The following is a 20,243-nucleotide window of genomic DNA, read 5'->3' as shown; positions in this document are numbered from 1 at the left end:
TTCCAAAGCACATGGGATTTGGAGCCAGAAGACTTCAAAGCCTGAGTGATGCCCCCACTTCTTGCTAGCTATGCAACTTTTGTCAAATGAATCCCTCTGTGCCACGGTGTTTCCATCTGTAAAGAGGGCTAACTGGTAAGAATACCTTCTTGCAGGACTACTGGGGGAACTGAATGAACTTCAGATCCATTGGGCATTAAAATGTATTTTATTTATGTATGTATTTATTTATTTATTGAGACGGAGTCTCCCTCTATCTCCCAGGCCGGAGTGCAGTGGTGAGATATCGGCTCACTGCAACCTCCATCTCCCAGGTTCAAGTGATTCTCCTGCCTCAGCTTCCCAAATAGCTGGGACTATCATAACGCCTGGCTAATTTTATTTTATTTTATTGTATTTTTAGTAGAGACGGGGTTTTACCATAATGGTCAGGCTGGTCTTGAACTCCTGACCTCATGATCCACTTGCCTCAGGTTCCCAGAGTGCTATGATTACAGGCATGACCCACCATACCTGGCCTAAAATATATTTTTTAAGTTTGAAAATGCTTCTCTAGCACAGGTTTAGGGATTGTCTACTTTAAGACTTGCAGTGACACCTCCCTTACAGAAAGAACAACACTGAGTACGAGTTCCCTCCCCCTTCCTTTCCTCTCTGCCTTCCCATGTCCATGTGTGCTCGCTAGAGCTGAGCACTCAGGTGAGCAATGACCTCGGTTACCCTCTTTGATTAAGTCTTCGTCCTCCTAGACCAATAACTTCTGAACCGCACCAAAAGGAGCAGAAGGTTAGCAATGATTTGCCTCTACTCCTCCTTGGGCCCAGGCCTGCCTTTATACCTGCTTCTCAGGGAGAAGCAAACTACCCAGATCCTCCCTCCTCCATACCAGGCCCTGCCTCTGGAGGGCGGACAGAGATAGTAGGAGAGGAAAATCACTTCTGACCACTGCAGTCTATTGGCCAGCCAGGTCACCAGCCCCTGTCTCCCGAGACGGAGCTGTGGATGGGAGATGAGGAAGGAATATCTGCCCAAATTGTTCCTGCTGCTTTCCATGCCATTCGCCTGTCGCTCTCCTCCAAAAAACATGTCCATCATCTGTGAGCCCCAGGCTTTTCTCTCTGTCTCTGCTTGGACCCAGGGACAGAGGAAGCCTGAGAAGATTGAGCAAAGTCTCCTGTTCTCCAGTCCTCCTCCCCTTCCGGCTCCCCAAGGGGCACCAGAAACCACTCCCAGCCATGGGTGCAATAGGTGTGCACATGCCCTCCAGGGTTCACCCTGCTGATGCAGAGGATCGCTCTGAGTCTTCCTCTCCGGCCCCTGCCTTTGGCCCAGACGGCACCTGAATCTTTCTGTACATTTATTCTTATTCTTATGTATTTATTTATTTTTAAATTAATGCAAACCAACAACTTGCACCTATATTTATTTTTAAAGACACCCAAGAACAAAGATTCCATCATGTTTAATTATAAGACCTGGCTCAAGCATCATAGCCTCTGTGGAGTTCTCCAGAGCCCCCCTCTCCTTCCCCATGGAGCCTTTTCCCATTTGTCTCCAGCTGTATGGTGAAAGTGCATCAGCCATAGAACTTACTCCACAGGGTTGCATTTTGTCACATTTCCATTTCCCCCACCACACTGTGCCATCTGTTAGATGGTGCATGTTAGACACCATCAATGAATGATGGATGATTGGATGGACAGATGGATGGAAAGCCTCCTCCTACCAAGGACTGAATGTCTGTGTCCCCGTAAAATTTCTATGTTAGAATTCTAACCCCCAGGTGATGGTATTAAAAGGTGGGGCCTTCGGGAGGTGATAAGGTCATGATGGAAGAATGGGATTTGTGCCCTTATGAAAGAGGCCGCAGAGAGCTCCCTTACCCCTTTTGCCATGTGAGGAGGGCACAGTGAGCATACAGCTATCTAGAGGCCAGGAAGTGAGCTCTCGCCAGACACTGAACCTGCCAGTGCCTTGACTGTGAATTTCCCAACCTTGGGACTGTGTGAAGTCAGTTCTGTTGTTTATAAGCCACCCGATCTAGGGTGTTCTGTCATAGCAGCTCGAATGGACTAAAATGCCTCCCTTGCTCATCCTCCCCAGCTTCTAAGATGTAATGCAATACGAGTTCTTCCTGCTTCCTACTCTTTCAACAGTTGTAACTCTGTTGGCCTATATACGTGTTTATAACAGAGAATCGGCTGGGCGTGGTTGCTCACGTCTGTAATCCCAGCACTTCAGGAGACTGAGGCAGGTGAATCACCTGAGGTCAGGAGTTTGATACCAGCCTGACCAATATGGTGAAACCATATCTCTATTAAATACAAAAAATTAGCCAGGCATAGTGGTGCATACCTGTAATCCCAACTACTCGGGAGGCTGAGGCAGAAGAATCACTTGAACCCAGGAAGCGGAGGTTGCAGTGAGCCGAGACTGCACCATTGCACTCCAGCCTGGGCAACAAGAGTGAGACTCCATCTCAAAAATAAATAAATAAATAAAATAGAGAACTTTTATAGACATAATTGCAGAAATTGATAGGCCAGCCGTTCTCCTTTTTGAAGGAAACCAAGCTTCTTTGAGAGTAGCAAAAGTCACGAACCTCAGAAAAGTCTGCAAGTGTACCATTTTCTTAATAAGTGGCTTGCAGACACTGCTGAAGGGCACCGAGGGCCATCCGTAGACCTAGGTTCAGAATCCCACCATGCTGGTCTCCACAGACACCAATGTTCTTCCCTCTGCATGCACAGCCCTGCGTTCATTCAGACGGCAGGAAATGAATGGGCATCTTCCCTTCATTGAGCTGAAGATAACTTCTGAGAATCTCTCACTCCGTTTTTCTTCAAAGTATGTACCTGTTGTTCGCACAGTAATTTGCCCTAAATTCTATGTTGATAATAAACAAGTTTCTTCTTGGGATTCACTATTCTGTCTTGAAAATGGGGTGCCCAGGGCAAGTACTTATGATTCTCTGAACAGTGCCCCCATTGGAGGCCCTGGGCTGGTTGCTCAGCCACCGAACACATGGAGTGCCCGTCTTATATGCACCCGGCAAGAAGAGCAGGAGGGCTGGATCCGCCCCTGCTGCCTCCACGAGAGCGCTCTCCGCCGGAGCCAGTTTCATGTTTAGAGTCTGAGGCCCTCATCGCTGAATCCACAAGCAGAGTCTGCAGCCCGAGGCCCATGTCGGGGGAGGCAGGCGGGGCTCAGTCCTTCTCAGCGGCAAAAAGCAATGAGGTTGAACTTTATATTTATTGATCATAGTTGCTCTAGACCTTTACTATCATTTAACTCTCGCTTCTAACCAAATCCTCTTTATCTCTTTTTGCCAACTTCACTGCCCAAGATCGTTTTTTTCTAATGCTGTAAACACATTTCCATTTTAGCCACCAGCCAGCCCCGCCACAGGAGCCCTCTCTGGGTTTATTTTTCTCTGCTATCCTCTGGGCCTCATCATCATGGAAGAGAATTAAAGGAAGGAGCAGCCCGGAAGGAGTTAAACCAACTCAGTAAATAAAGATTGCAAGATCTCAATTTCTGGAACAACTTCAAGGGGTGAAGCTGTGGTTAATTTAGAGAGAAGTGCTTTTGAATGAGTTGGGGGCCTTTCCATATGCAAATGAAAAGACAGTCATGTCTCTGGATTATCCAGCAATTATGTACATTTAAAATAAAATTTAAAATGAACATTTAAAAGAAACTAAATAATAAGAAAGAATAAAGTTGCAACTCAAAGCCTAATCTTCCTGTGGTCCTTCCCTTCCCCTTAGTAAAAGCCACTTCATGCTGGGAGGTGACTCTGGGTAAGAGTCATGAAAGCAGCAGCCTAAATGGATGTGCCCCTCTCCCTCTAAACTCCCTTGGTGTCTGACTTATCTTCTAATGCGGTTAAAATGTGCTGCACCTAGATTAGGATGAAATTGGAAAGCCCCCTTTTCCTCTCTCGTTGAACTCTGAGGTAGGCCAGATGAGGACAGCGGCTAGCGGACCGACAGCCTTAGCACACATCTTCAGGAGTTGCTGCGACTCCCAGGTGCACACAGCCCCAGTCCAAATAGAATCCATCCACTGGCAGTGCTGGACTCCACTGGGCACAAAGGGAATGCAAGTGGATTCTTTTGTCATAACCCCTTCCAGCACATTCCTCTCTGACGATTGGAGGATCTCTTTGGAATATCTCACAGCTTTGGGGGCTGCTGTCAGATTTAAAAAGGAAAAAAAAAAAAAGGCCCAAGCCAGTCTACTAGCAAAGCCTCTATCCTATCCTATCCTATCCTATCCTATCCTATCCTATCCTATCCTATCCTATCCTATCCTATCCTAACCTATCCTATCCTATCCTATCCAACTCCCACGTGCAAGCCTGCGCTGGCTCAAGTTGGAACCTTGAGGAGGAGGAAGTGGGAGAGTTAGTTCTATCAGTCTTCCCTGACTCCTGGCTCCCTACCCCCAGGTCAGATAGGGTGGGATGGGGGAGAAATACAGGCCAGGGAAGGTGTTCCTTGACTTGTAGGATGGTGGTAGGGCATCTGTGCCCTCTGGGCCTGGCAGATTCCACATGCCAAGTCTCTCTCTTGCCCTGGGCTTGTGTGGGTTCTCTGACCTGTACCTCCCTTGATGTGAGCAAGGCTGCTGAGGAACTCCCACGTTCTCCAGTCTTGAGGAAGGGGGCATGCCCCTGCCTCTGGCCCTGGCATGAGGCCTTCAGAGTTCCTGGCATCCCTCTGGAAGGTCCACCCCAGCCAGCAGGACACAGGCTCCCTCTCTGCCCTGCCAAACTCCAGGAGGGAAGCCTGTGGGGCCCCCAGCCTCTCTGCCTGCCTTCTTGGGCAGTCTAGCCACCATGGGTCTCCTTCAGATTTTCTCAGGCCTCAGCTAAGCTCTCTGAGGAGTTCTCCTGAGGTCCCCTCATGGTTAGAGGGTGGAAGACAGGCCCCCTCCATCCACAGCAGTTCACTGCAGAGGGAGCCCCAGGCCTCTTGAGTCTCTCCTGTGGTATTTTTTTTACCTTTGAGGTGGATGAGGAGCCAAGGGTTACAAAACCAGTTTCACGAATTTATTTTTATCTATAAAATATGGGTAGAGGCCCTATTTCCAGGTTTGCTGTGAACACATGGGCACAAGCCTGGCCCAGTCCAGCCACATGGAAGGTGGGGAGCCTGGGTAAGGGGTGGGCCCAGCGCTGCTCTCACTTGGGAAGCCTCCTGCTTCCTGGGAGCCTGCTTCCCTGCTCAGCCGAGGTGTATGAGGGCCGAGTTTCTCTGGGCCTCTCATTCACCCACCAACATGCTCTGAGCACCCACCGTGTAGCAAGCACCACATGGGACACTGAGGATAAGAACACCTGCAAGGGATGAGACTTGCCTCTCTGTGATTTTTCTCTCCCAGTTTTTTAGGAAAGAGAAATGTGTAGATAAATACCTGCACAGCAGCCTGAAAGAGGCACGGTGACAGCCCAGAGGCGGGCTGATGGAGGGAGGCACCCTGATACCTCTGTCCCTGGGAAGGGCTGCAGGGCATGGCAGGGCCTCCGGCGGCCAGATGCACAAGTGTGTGTCCAGCAGGTTGTGCAGATGGACCCCAGGCATCTCCTCACTGGGAAGGGGGCCCTTGAATGGCTGCTTCTTGGTGGGCACATTTGGCCAAGTGGTATGAACTTCTGGATAAAAGCCAGGATGGGCTTTGGCGAAGCTTATTGAACACCTTCCATGGGGCTAGGCTGGGCCGGGGGTTTTCTCAACAAACCTGGAAATAGGGACCCTTCCTCGCATTTTGTAGAGAAACTGAAATTGAAATATACAAGCAGGTCTCTGCATGCAGGAAGCAAATACTCTTCCAGCCTGAACAAATCCCGAGCTTTCAGTTCCCCAGCACCAAGAGGTTTTCACTGCTCCCAGCTCTTTCCTTGAAATGCCATAAAGGAAAGTTTGTCTAACTCCAGGTTCTTTGCGTTTTGTTTAGAGACAGAGATAAAAATGCGTTCATTATCCCATCTGTGGCGGCTTGAATGAGAGAAAAGTGCTTCTGTATCAGGCAACGCAAGCCACCCAAACCTTTTTACTTCTATTAAAAAAACATGAAGGTAATTTGCCAGGATGTGCCTGTCACAGTTTGAAAAACAGAAAGGCCTCTTTTATCTTCTGCTTTATTTACAGGTGCAGCCCGGTGACAGAAGCAAGTGTTTTCCAGAGCAGTGATTGGAGGGGGCCACAGGAGACAAAGCAGTCACCAGACACGCCCTTCTTTGCTAAAAATGAGCGCAGCGTGGTCACCAGCAGAAGCGGGCCGGAAGCTGGTCCCACCACCACCGAGGGGATGGCAGACAGGTTCCCACCCTGCTGAAGGAGCACTCTAGGTTTCTGCATATTCCCTCGGACTCCAGGTGGAGAGGGGAGAGCAATTTGGGGGCTCCAATGGGCTGAGTAGGGGTAAAGCCACCTCGAACAGCTTTCTGTCTCCAAAAATCTGATAGGAACAAAACAGGGCTGAAGGGCAGCGCTGACATCATCTCCTTTTCTGGAAATTTTAGTGATAGGACATTCATTTCTCTACGGCTGCCTCCGCGGTGTGTCTTCCCCAGAGATATCTTTGGATGCTTTGATGGAAACTGTCTCTCGAGGAGCCCTCTGGGTACTGTTTCAACCTTTATCCCTGTTCACACTGAGAGGACACAAAGGGGACAGCAGGGCACTCAATTCAGACAAATGAGCACCAGGCCAGGATCAAACTGGGCATCAGAATTGGCCATCAAAGACACTTTCTCCCTTGGTCAATAATGCTTCTGGGGCCCCCGCCGCAGTAGTCAGGTTTGGCATCAGGGATGGGAGAGTGACTGTAGATGAGAAGTGATCTCGCGCACAGCCTGGTGGAGACAGGCAAGAAAGGAAATCACCAACATGTGAGGCCCAACACAGTGAGTAGGAAGTAGAGGTAGACACGATGAATTAATTCCAAGCTGGGACTCAGGGAGGGCAGTGATTCCCCCCAAAGGCAGCACTTTCCCTTGACCTTGGGGAATGGAAGCTTTTCAGGAAAAGCCTGGGAGGAGGTGGGGGTGGTGGCAGAGGTGGCAGCCCTCAAGTATAATATTACCTTGGCCCTGTTCTGGGGTTCAGCTGGGGCACAGTCACACCCCCACCAACAACTCTCATTGCCCACAGGGGCTTCTGTCAGGCTCAGCCTCTGTCTGGCCCTCATTAATGTGGTGCCAAGGTCTGGACTCAGTGACCTGACTGGTTGCTGGGAGCATCTCCAGCAGGAACATGTACTGTTGAGCAGCCAGGACTCAAGGGTACTCCACATGCAGGAAGCCATAGCTGGACTGGAACCTTCAGAGCCACAGGCTGAAAGTGACATTGAAGGAGGTGGGTTAGGTGTGGAGTCCATGTTCAAAACCATAGGGGTGGGGGCCTTGGGATCCACACCTTCCAGCCCTTCTTCCGTTTTAGTTGAGGGCCAATAGCAACTTTGGATTCTTGATACTAAGAGGACCATGTAGTTCAATTCTTAACATGAACCCCACAGCCCTTCACAATCTGGTTCCTGCTGCTGAAGAACCCCACCTTCTGCAGTCTTGAAGAAGAGGGCATGCCCCTGCCTCTGGCCCTTGCGTGAAGCCTTCAGAGTTCCTGCCATCCCTCTGGGAGGTCCATCCTAGCCAGTAGCTCCCTCCCTGCCCTGCCAAACTCCAGACGGAAGCCTGTGGGGCTGCCCCACTGCCCCAACTCACAGCCCACCCCACTCCTCTCCTCTCCGTATCCCTTCCTCCAACCTCAGCAAACAGCTTATTTCTCCAGACACGTCATCTCCTTCCTCTGCTTCCTCTGCTGCCCGTGTGCTCCTTGAGGACCTCCCAGGCTAGGTGTAAGCCTGTCCCTTGCTGGGTGCTGCACCGTTTTGGAGACATTTTGACCTAATTTTATCCTCAAGGTAGATGTGATGATTCCCACTTTCCAGAGAAGTTGGGTGGCTCGCTCAGCTGATGCTATGCCTGGCTCTCATGTCTCCTAATTCTGAACCCACAGCTCCATCCCCCATCATCATGGCTCTAACCTTTTACTTCCCAGGACCCCTTTTATTGTTTTTCCTTCCAATGACCCCAGGGACTCCTATGACGTCATTCCCAGCCAATCTGTGCTCCTGCGTCGCACAAGATAGCCACTGTTAGCATGCTGCCGAGTCGACACAATCCCAGCTAAAAGCAGAGAAACCTGATGTTTTAGTTAGGCTGTGTAACCCGAGTGCAGATAACAGTATGATTTCTGTGAGCTATTTCAGACATAGACAGAAGCTCTCTGAGCCTTATTACTCCTTTCTCTGGGGGTCCAAGGACTTTAGGTTGGGAACTACTGCACTATTCTGCAGTGACCACAATTTTCAGGAGAAAAACCAGGACTCATGGTGTGACAGCTATGAATAGATGTAGGGGGTGATGGGACAGGCTGGATGACATCTATACTGTGTCAGGAAATCTGGGGTAGATGGCTATTCATTTATCACTCATTTGCTCATTGTTAAGCGCCTACTCTGTACTGGGCACTATGCTGCGTGCCAGGGGCATGGTGAAGACTGGAACACGGCTCCTGCCTTTGGAGAGCAGCCTGTTAGTTTACACTTAATGACCCTGTCATGTGTAGAGCAGAAGAAAGAGGGAAAGTCTGGGGGGATTAAGAAAAGCCACCTGGAAGAGCTGGCATCTGAGTATAGTTTTGAAAGATAAGCAATAATTCACCGTAGATGAGAACAGAAGGTTGAGAGGGAAGAGTGTGAGTAATGGCTGGGGGTGTGAAATAGGAAATATATGGGAGCTCCACACAGTCCATTAGGGTTATAAAGATGAATACAGAGACGGAGAAAGAGAAGGGGTGAGATGAAGGTGGAGGGCGGAAAGGAGCCAAGCTGTGAAGGGTTGTGAATGCCACGCCCAGGGGCATGTGTCCACCCACCCCATCCCCACCTGTGCCCTCTGCCTTGGCTGACCCACAAAAACCAGCCTTGGACCACGATGTGAGTTCCAGACGATTGCCTCTGACCTCGACCACTTTGATTTTCGCCCCCTGCCCTCTGGGATTCCAGGCTCTGGGCACTCATGAATTCACTCATTTTCTCATCCCAGCAAAACACAAGACAGAAATAGTTCCTACTCTTATGTAGCTTTTGGTCTAATAGAGGAGCCAAACATGAATCCAATAATTAAATGTGCAATGGTAATTTATAAATATCAAATGTTATTTGTAGGTTTTTCAAAATTACAAATCTCTAGTGTAAATTATGGCAAGTGCTACCTACCTGGTGCTATAAAAACTTATAGCAGACAGACTTACCCTACTTAGAGAGGTGGGAAAGTCTTTTCAGAAGTCACAAAACCGAGCTGAGCCTATTGGACAAATAGAAGTGAATATCATGCTTTTGTCCCTGTGATGTTGATAACCTAAGGAAACTCCCTTCGCTGGTATTTGATTTGGCTTCCTTGTGGCTTTACTTGACCCTCTGACTTTTCCAACTCCCTCCCTCTCTCTTGCTGGGAGAGCCCTTTCTCCTATCCCACTCTCTCAGGGTAAATGCTGACTTTAGGGCAAAAAAGAGCCATTCTGGGACTTCCAGCAAGGAGTGACATCTCCAACCTCGATTCCTCCCTGGGTATCCAAGTTCATCCCCATTTGGGTTTAAGGTCTCCAAGCCCAGCCTGTCCAAACCATACTCTCTCTGCCCACTGGCCAAACCTCCTTCCGCCTTCTCCATATAGGAAAGTGTCAGCTCCACAGTTCTAGCTGTCCAGCCAAAGTCCTTGGAATCAGTCTTGACTCCTCTCTCTTTGTACTCCATATCCAATCTGTCACAAATTCCTCATCAACTCTCCTTTAGAACACATCTCCCAAATCTGACCCATCTCATCACTCCACTGCTGTGGCCCAGGTCCAGTTACCATCCCATGTGACCTGTATTGTTGCATCTGCCTTCTAACTGATCTTTCTGGAGACTATTCTGCAGCAGCAGCCTGAGTGGCCCATCTAAGATAAGGTTGGATCCTGCCGGTTTCTGCTCCCCACCTTCAGATGGCTTCTAACTCACTCACAGTCAAAGCCAAAGTCCTCACAGTGGCCTTCAAGATCCTGTGTCATTTGCCCTACCCACCACTTCTCTTCCCTCATTCTGTCCATCCTCTTCTCCAGCCATGCTGGCCTCTTTGCTCCTCAAACACAGAAAGCACACAGTTCCCTCCATCTGGAATGCTCTTCCCTACTCCCCCCCAGATACTCACAAGGCTCACTGTCTCACTTCCTTTGTCTTTGCTCAAATGTCACCTTTGGAGAGACATCTTTTCCCAGCCCTTCCACAGTAGCATTGCTTCATGATCACCTCTTATCCCCTTATCTTTCTTTATTCTTCTTCCTAGAACTTACCATCACCTGACATAGACTTATTTGTTTACTTGCTGTCTGTTCTCCCCCATCCCTACCTCCCCACCTAGAAGGTAAATTCCATCAGGAAGAGCCTATTTATATAATTTATTTCATATTGCTAACACTTAGGACATAAGTGTTATGCTTGGAACCTAAGAGGCACCCAAGAAACATTCACTGAATGTATAAATGTTCGAATTTGAATTTTTAAAGGGGTCACTTTGGGTGGAAAAAGAAATAGAGAGGGACAGCCCTGGGGACAGTAGGTGACCTGGGAATTTTATGTAGTCACTCAGGAAGGCAAAATTGGGGTGATGGAGAGGTGAGGTTGCTCTGGAGAAAAAAGTCAGATGCAGATGCAGAGTTGGTAGGACTTGGAGGCTGACTGAGTCTGGGGAAAGGAAACGGGAGGGAACCGGATGGCTCTCCAGGTCCTGACTCAGTGGCCAAGTGTCTGTTAGTGCCTCTGACTAAGAAAGGAAATGAGGCAGGTCGAGCAGGTTTGGGGGAAGGTGAGGAGCTGGTTTTAGAAATGCTGAAGCTGAGATGACATGCACATCCCGGAGGAGGAAGCCAACAGGCAGCCAGACACACAGATGTGGGTCTCACACCTGTGTGAGCACACCGGAAATGGAGATCTGCTGCACAGTGGTGTCACTTAAAGTCATGGGTGTGTTGTAAACTACCTAGGAAGACAGTGCAGAGTGAGTGGGAAGAGAAGAGGAAAAATTGTCAGAGCCCTAGGGAGTGTGGACATGTAAGAAAAGAGAATAAGAAATCATAACTAAGAAAAACTGGCGAGGGACGTTTAAAGAGAACCAGGAGACAAGGATCAAGTTGTTCAGAAGGGGGCAGTTAACAGTGTCAAATGCCGGGGGCAGTCACTGAAAGAAAAGGGCTGAGGAGAGCCCATTTGGTGTGTAATATGGCGGCCACCTATGGCCTTGGTTGGACGCGAGCCTGTCAAGCAAGAGCAAACCTGGGTTATTGTTGGTTGAGGAGATAAAGGAAACAACAGAAGAGCAGCAAGTACAGACCACTCTTCCAAAAAGCTTGTCCGAGCAAGGGGAGGAGAAGGACTGCACATTACCAGAAAGCAATCCTGGTTGTCAAGAGCTTCGCTTCACCACACGGGATGACCTGAGCATCTACACTTTCAGGGAAAGGGCCAGGGGAGGCCAGGGTGGGCTCTTGGTCTAGGTGGAAAGAGGTTGGTTAGAGGAGTATAGTCCTTGGGGTGGAGCAGGAGGGAGATGCACACAGTGAAGCAGGGATGTGTTGCGGGCAGAGAGAGGAGATGTCAGAGCTCACACCGTAACCACAGCCCAGTGATGCCCACCAGGGTGGGAAGGCAGGGGGAGGACACATGAAAATACACAGGACACCTACAACTGAAGCATATGAACCAGAGCCCAACAGCTGCTGTGGACAGAGGGACAGACACAGTGTTTGAAGGGGATGAAAGAGGGGTTCACACTGGCCAGGCAAAGTGGGCTGGAAAGGGAGGCTTTGTGGAGGAAGCAAATTGTAAGAAGAATGTTCAATAATATGGGGCTTGGGAAGGACCTTATATTCTAGAAAGAGGGCTGGTTTGGAGCCCTCAAGACAGGCAGAGGGGAAGGTACAGAGAGCCACATTTGATAAGCAAGATACACAGGCAGGTGCACACAGGGAGTCAAGAGTGGTGGTCAGAATGGGAATTATGAAAGCAAGATACTAAGTTCACACCTGGCTCAGTTACAGCTTGGCTATGTGACTTTGGACAAGGTGGTCAATTTCTTAGTGCTTAGTGTCTTCATCTGTAAAATGGAGATCATAACATGTAAAGTACTTGCTGCTATGATTTTTCAGGCACCTGTTCCACAACTCATAACTTAGGGCTCAGGTAGCCTTATGAGTTCACAGTCTAGCCGTCATAATAGGCAGAGAGACAGACAGATAGCTAGAGATGGGTGTCCAAACAATGCTTATCACCTTCACTTATATCCTGCTTTATCAGGAAACATAATTTGGCCACTTTTTCCTCGGAGGCAGGAAAATAGTGAAATTGCTCATTTCTAAACTCTCAGTCCTGAAATTGGGGCATCCAGGTGGCTGCTTGGCCTGTGGGAAGGGAGAGAATGGCAGGAAGTTGTTGATACCAAGTGTCCAAACTGTTACCTTCTCATTAGGTCTTTGGCTGAAAGACACGCAGTCATAAAGGACTTTAGGATCCAATAGAAACACAAGGGAATTTTGACCAGCTTCTCCTCCCCTCCCAACTGCCCTACATCCCACAGCAGACATGCTAGTTTTCCTTTCAATACTCATTTTTCTCTTCTTCCAAAGCAATAGAACTTCCCCAAGAACCTGGCCACCAGGGGAAGGCTGCACAGCCTCCTTTGCAGCTAAGCACGGCTACGTAACCAAGTGCGAATGGTGTGCAAGCGTAAGTATTTAATCAGAACTTCCAAGATCCTTCCTTAAAATACAGCTGGTGCATGTGCCCTTTGCCCTTTCCTATTTGTCTCTTTCTCCATGAAGCCACTCAGGACATGGATATGATGGCAGCCATCTTGAACAGTGAAGACAGGGCTACAGCACAGAGATGGCAGCCAGCCAGTTAGCAGGATCATGGAGCCCTGAGGTTCCCTGCTGCCTCCAGGTGTTCATTTGAGAGAAATATCGACTCTCATCTATAGAAGCCCCTATTGTGTGGGTCACTGGTAATCCTATGGTAAGTCAATCCTGGTCACTGGTAAGCCAATCCTAATGTAAGCACAACTTCCCAGGCGGTCAAGCTCTGGTACTACTTTCTATAGCCCGCTTTCTATAGCAACCTTGATGGTTCCTAATTCAATGAGTAAACAGAAAGAGGATCTACAGCTTCTGACCCCTGAGCCTCCATCTGGCCAGAAACTTCGCTGGAATAATAATAGCAACTGGTATTGTGTTTTATTATTCAGAGTGCGCTTCCTCAAACATGAGCTCATTAGATTTTCCCAGAAACTCTGCGAGGTAGCCAGGACTGGTATTTCTATGTGCTCCATTTCCAAAGATAAGGAAACATTGGGAAAGGAGTTTAAGTATTTTGCACACATCACACAGTCAATAAGGAGAACAGTCGAGAAACCTGGATCTCCTCCCCCAAGCTTAGAGCTTTTTTCAGAACACAGAGCTGCCAGTCTGCAGGTGATTCTGGGCAGAAACAACTAGGGAAAGAATCCTGGGGCCAGGGGGTACAGTGTGGGATTATATAATTTTATATATATATATATATAGTTTAAATTCCTTTAGGAACTGTTTTATTATGAAAAACACACATAACATGAGATCTGCTCTCTTAACAAAATTTTAGGTGCACAATACATTATCATCAACCACAAGCACAATGATCTAGGTCTCTAGAACTCTCTCCTCTTGCATGACTGACTCTATGAACAGCAATTCTCCTCAACGGTAACTCTCCATTCCCCCGTCCAGGTCCTGGTAACCACCACACCACATTCTGCTTCTGTGGGTTTAACTGCCTTACCTGCCTCATGTAAGTGGGATCATACAGTATTTGTCTTTCTGATACTGGTTTGTTTCACTCAGCATAACGACCTCGAGGTTCATTTGTTGTGTTGAATATGAAAAGATTGCCTTCTTTTTTCGAGGCTGAGTAATATTCCACCACAATGTATTGACAGTAGCCAAGATGTGGAAGCAGTCTAACTGTCCACCCAGATGTGTGGATAAAGAAAATTCGGTGTATACACACACGGAGGGGCTGTTTATTGAGCTCAGGTGTTCCACCTGTAGGTTACTATAGGCTAAAGAGCACTTCCCAGGGTGGCTGGAGGAGACTTTATCCAGGCTTTCGCCTGAGTGTTTGGTGTTTGCAGCAAGGTACCTTGCTAGATGTTGCTGGGAAACAAGGTGTTGAGTAGGTTACAGGACGAGAGTGAGAATATCATTTATAACACAAGGCAGAAAGCAACACATGCCATTGAAGAGGTGAAGGTGAAGTCCAAAGCAATCTGATCCAGCCAGTAACTGTTGTCTACCCTCTGAACAAAAGGCTGGGTGTGAGGCACCACGAACACAGGAGTGAAGAGGATGGCATGGTTCTTGCCTCTTGAGCTGTTCATCCAGTTCCATCACCCTCCCAAGAACATGGATTCCAAAGGAGGCAGCTTTGAAGCTAGGGAAATGCCTGGACAGGTGAAGATAGGTCTGGGGTGGGAGATACAAAGAAAAGGATGTCTGTGCAGGATTCAAAGAGGTATAAGGCAGGGCTTCACAGTCAAGCCTGAACCCAGTAATACAAAGTTTCTCATGCCCAGTGCCTAGGGCTATGAGAGTGACAATGCATGCCATTAGTTCCAGAAGTAGGGACTGGAGTGATCGAGGAGGACTTCATGGAGGAGGTGAGACTTCAACTGGGACTTCCAGAATGGGTAGGATTTTAGTAGATGGAGAGGACAGAGAGGATGTTTCATGCATGTTATGAGTAAAGGCTGAAATGCACAAGGCGGGGTGGGTGAAGGAGGAATGATTCACTGGGCCTGAGCCAAAGGTTCAGGCTGGGAAGTAAATAACGGGAACTGTGTCCCTGGCAGGGTTGGTTTGGAATTGAACACCAGGCCAGGAAGCTTGGACTTAGGTGCAGGAGTGACGTGATCAAGCTTCAGAGAGGCCTCTGGCAGGGTGTGCAGGGAAGACTGGCAGGAGAAGCAGGGGGTGACAGACTAGGCAGCTGGGTGTGTGGACAGGGTACTTAAGTGTCAGGCAGCAGGGCTGGGCATGAGAGCCAGCAGAGGGAGGAACTCATAGGCATCAGGGTGTTGCCATCAGAGAGGATGTAGTTTCTGGTCAGCCAGCTTCCAGGGGAGGGCCCAGCCTCTTCAGAACAAAATTGTCCAAAGCATGGCTGTCAGCAGGTGGCAGCTCCCACTCAACAGGAGGCAGGTATTGCTCAAGCATGCTGTGTTCCCCACGTGACTCCGGTATGATGGCTCCCCAGGTGCAAACCCTTAGAGGGGTTCCTGCAGGAGAGGCTGAGGCCATCTGGGATTATGGCCAGTCCACCTGAGGCCACAGAGTCCATCAGACCACAAGAGGTCAGGAAGAAGCAGGGGAGGGGGGTTCTTTGAGCAGGGCAGGGAGAGACATCAACCTCCTCTCTCCAAGCCACAGTCACTCAGTTGCTTCTGCCCACCAGCCTGACTCCTATCTCCACCCTGGAGTCAGCACCAAAAAGTCCCAGTTCTAGAGCAAGAAGGTGAGATGCAAACAGCCCAAGAGGCAGAGCCACTGCCAAGCATAGTGGCCCTTTCATTCATCTCTGCCAGGAGTTGGTATGGAGAGCCCTAAGGAGGGGCTCCCCCAGTGATTGATGGTGTTTCCAGAGGTTATTAACTGAGCTGGACTTAGTCTCTTTGGGCTGATCTATGATCCAGGGACAGTTTTAAAGTATGTGGCTTTTGGGTGCTGGATTATCGAAAAGAGTTAAAATTGAAGTAGTCATTCAAAGCACTGCCATCTGTCACAAGCTGCTGGCCAGGGCGCCTCTGGGCAGGACGAGGAGGTGGCCGCTGTGCCCTCGTCCTGCTTCTATCGCATCCTCCCTGGGCCATGTGCAGCAGAAAGGGTCAGTGAGAACTGGGCAGGGGGAGAAGGAGCAGGTATCTCCAGCTCAGTTTTTCAGGGGGCAGGTCCTCTTCTTAGCTTCACAGCATTTTCCTCCTGGCAGGTAAAATAATATCAATAACAGTGCTACTGGTTATCATTTACTGAGAACCTATTATGTGTTGAGTACCAGTCCAGGCACTTTACCTGCATCAGCTCATTTACTCCTAACTCATAACCCTGTGAAGTAGACACGATTATGATCATTCGAGAGAGGGGGAAACTGAGGCATGGGGGTGTGGAAAAGGAACTTGGCCAAGGTCATGGGAGATGATGCAGTCAGGATCTGAAGACAGAAGTCTGGTTCCAGAGCCTGGACCCTAAGCCGAGTGCCTCCTCTCAGGCCTGTGCACAGGCGTGTCCCCCCCTCCAGGGAGCTCGAGCCCTCCCCTTCTCACTTGGCTCCTCTGTGACATGCTCCACTTCCTCAGAGCAAGGTCCCTGCCATATTTGTATTTATTGCTCTGTGGATTTGTTTAACACCTGCCTTTCTGTCTGGATTGTAAACTCCGAAGGTCAGTAAGAGCTGGAGCGTGTGGCTCCTGGGGGAGGTGGTAGGTAGAGTTGGGTGCTGGGCAGGGCTGAAGGTGTCTTCCTTGCTTATCCTGCTCCCTTCCATCTACAGGTGCTGGGCAGGAGCAGCTGCTGCCTTACGGCCTTTGAAGAGTCCCTGAGCCTCGGATGGTCCATGAGAGAGGCTGCAGTTCCCCATCCTCATCAAAGCCCCTCCTTCAACCTCAGACATGAAGCAACTCCTGGACCTCTCCAGCTCTCCCTCCACACTCAGCTCTCAGTGAGCCTCCCCTCCCAGACCCTTCATCAGAAACATGAAATATTAATCGGGGATTAGCCACAGGCTGCTCATCCTCCCACCAGGAGTGTGGCCCAGAAACTGTGATGAGGGCAGGAGGAAGGCAGGGGGCCTGGCAGGGGTGCAACTCAGGCTGGGCGCTGGCCACCGCCAAATCGTACAGATTAAACGAAGTGCGAGCCGGAAGAGGCCTCCAGAGGCCATTTTCATTCCTGCTCCTGGCTTGCAGCAGGACACGACTGCACAGATTCCTGACTCAGGCTGTGTCCGGGGGTGGGGATGAGGGCCACTTTCGCCCCTGCATAATCTCCACCAGTCGCTACATCAAAGTAATAATATATGTTTTCTTGTGTAGGCAACTGACATTTTTCAATCTTATGAAAAGCATGTGAATGAGAGCGTTTCTAAAAAAGAAAATCTATTTTTGTCGGTTTATAACAAACAGTCTCTGCAAAAACAGGGTGCGTTGCCCGCGCACGATGCATACGACACATATGCGGCTTCTAGACAGACAAGGGGCCCAGCCCTCCCCACCCCCACCCAGGAAGCTCTGGACCTTTAGGCAGCCCCAAAGCCTCTCTAATGGAAACGCAGGAGCCAAGGCCCCAGCTTCTTTCCTCTAGAACAGAGCAGATCAGAGAGTGGCTCCTGCAGCGGCTCTGTGACCCGCCACACCGTGGAGCTGTGCTGGAGAGCTGCCCCACAGCTCCACGGGCTCCCTACTTTACGACGCGAAAACCTCTTTGGAAATGGCTTATTACCCCTTTTCCTGCGAAGGCAAGCGTCCTGGCCCCATTCACCTGGCGCTTGGTCCATGGGAAGGGCTGGATGAGTGCTTGGTGAATGCCCCTCCTCCTCATCCTGCTTCTCTGGTTTGTTGCACGGTCTCTGCGTTCTCGCTTGCTCTCTTCTTCCCACTCCAACTCACCTCTCGGGTCTTTGCCTTATCTTGCCTCACTCCATCTCTTTTTCCCCACCTATTCTCTCTCTTACCTGCCCTCCATGTCCCTCCTCACATCCCCCTGCTTGATTTGGTCCAGACTATTTGGCCAAGATGATGAATTGGTTAAAAAAAAAAAAAAAAAAATCACACGAGGCGTTGGTTGGAAACGTTCATTTACAACTAATTTTCAAAATAAAAAAACATTGCCAATAAAGCTGAGCCTAGCAGGTTGAAAACAAATTAGAAATGCTTAAAAAGAAGTGAGGAGGACCCCAATTTGAAAAATTCCAGACTTTTTTTTATACTTTTGTCTTTTGGTTGTGCTTCTTTTAACTTACAAAATGCATATTATAGAAAATACAGACAAGCACGAAGAACATAAAGAAGTGTAAGCCCCATTCGGACACAGCCACGGGGCACACACTGGCACCTGCACCTCTGCCTTCCTCCCAGCATGTGCGTACCACTTCCCAAAGAAGGTTCTAGAACTTCAGTCCCTTCAGCTGAAAAGAACACGAACAGCAGCAACACACCTGGTCAAATTTCATAAAATACTGTACATTCTACCTCTTCCTGGGGCTTCGTAGTACTCACTGTAATGAATATTTATTGTAAATGAACGTAAAGCTCTAGAGAGAGCCTCAGTTAAGAAACCCATTTAAACTTTGCTGTTCCCTAAATTCTTTGAAACCAGAGCTGTTTTTTTCACCAGGTAGCTATTAATGTCCTTACTTGTGTCTCCGGAAAAAAAATCTTGCCAAATAATGAGAAATAAATATCCATATACCTATAGATTTAGCTCACAAAAATAGAATCTTATCATACATCCTGTTTTGTAAGAGTATGTATGTCTCCAACTAAGCTCCGTTATTGGATATTTAGATTATTTCCCACTTTTGATTATCATTTATATTATCCTAAACAGTACAGAGTGGGAATAACAGGTTGAGTGTGAATTAGAAATCAAAAACACGAAAGGCGATAAATTCTGAAAAACAAACATGTCTAAAAGCAGATAAAGATGGCAAAGCCCTCCCCGTGGTACACCAGAATTCCCAATCCAGGTGAAAAGGAGTGTTCAACAAATCTATATTGAGCATCTACTACGTACCAGATACCACTGGAGGTTTGAGGGTACAGTAAGACAGACGGAAATTCCTGTCCCCATGACCACTACAGGCAGGTGTCAGGACACAGCAATGGCTGATTAAATAGGGGAGGAACATGCAGCAGACGGGAATAGGAAGGATGGCCAGGTAAGGGCAATTTTAAATGGTCTTTCCAGAGACCATTGGGTTGTAAGAGTAACATCTCAGCAAAGGATGTGTGGGAGGTGAGGGAGCGAGTCATGTAGACATCTCAGGAGGAGCAGTCCAGACAGGGACCAGGCAAGTGCAGGGGCCCTGAGTGCCAGCAAGTCTGGTCCTGTCCCTCCAAACACTCATTAGGCCCAGGACCTCCTGGGGCCCAGGATGGGGAGGGCGTGTCTGCATTTGCTGTCTCAGGGTAGTCAAGGGGTGGAGTCTGGGCTTCAGCATTCTTATTGCCCTGATATAAAGGGGCACAACCATTGCACCCTAAACTGTTAAGGGGGCAGACATAGTTACACGGTTGACAAATTCATTATATTAGCCAGATTTGTGTTAGTATCACATGCTGCCAACTAAACTACCCCCCATTCTTTCCCAGTCCATCACCCAAAGGCCAAGGATGCTGGCTCCATGCTAATGGGCTGTTTTAAAAGCCCCTTACCCCACTAAAATTTCCTCTGGGGAGTCCATGGCTTCACTGCTTCCACCTGCTCTGGCTGGGCTGCCCCTGCCGGTTTCACCAGCTCTAGGCCCAGATCAGGAAACAAGAAGGGCGCTGGCCATGGGAGTGGCACAGGGCTTGCAGGATACGCCAGAGTCTAGAAGCTCTGCCAAGCAAATCACCCTGAATAGCCATGGCTTTTCTGCAAGGTGTGTGAAAACCACAGATGGGAGGAGGCAGGGCAGATCTAGACATGCAGAAACCACAGAAGGAAAACAGGAAGATAGGGGCAAAACACGGAGGAAAGATACAGCGGACAATGACAGGGAAACAGAGAAAGATTGGCCAAAAGGAAGGAGGAACCAGAACACAAGGAGAGAGACCAAGACGAGGATGGATGAAGGGACTTCTGTGGCCTTGTGGGAGGGACACACAGGTGGGACACAGGTGGAAACACAAACATGGGTTGGGGACTTGGGGCTCACTGAATTTGCTTCCAGCTGGCCCTTACTCTCATGGGGACACATAGCCCTGCAACTTCCTTTCAGGAAATGGGGAACTACCCAGGAGCAGGGAGACCTGGAGCACCGAGGGGAAGCTGGCCTACTACCCCCAGCCTGTGCAGAGAAGCCATGCACTCGGCATTGGAGACCTGAAGAATTTGGGATAGGACCCTGGCTAG

The 20,243-nt window shown here is 49.1% G+C and overlaps 1 long non-coding RNA gene across 1 annotated transcript; it reads right to left on the bottom strand.

Moving 5' to 3' along the window:
* Positions 1–13,670: 13,670 nt before the first annotated feature.
* On the bottom strand, positions 13,671–17,787 carry LOC144577965 (uncharacterized). The gene is made up of 2 exons (XR_013522815.1): positions 17,628–17,787; positions 13,671–16,112 (listed from the first exon to the last, which is right to left on the bottom strand). It is a non-coding gene; the product is annotated as an uncharacterized LOC144577965 (long non-coding RNA).
* Between the last annotated feature and the right edge of the window lie 2,456 nt (positions 17,788–20,243).

Source organism: Callithrix jacchus, chromosome 10, assembly GCF_049354715.1.
Source record: "Callithrix jacchus isolate 240 chromosome 10, calJac240_pri, whole genome shotgun sequence".
Lineage (NCBI taxonomy): Eukaryota > Metazoa > Chordata > Mammalia > Primates > Cebidae > Callithrix > Callithrix jacchus.
This window is presented reverse-complemented; position numbering and strand designations above follow the sequence as displayed.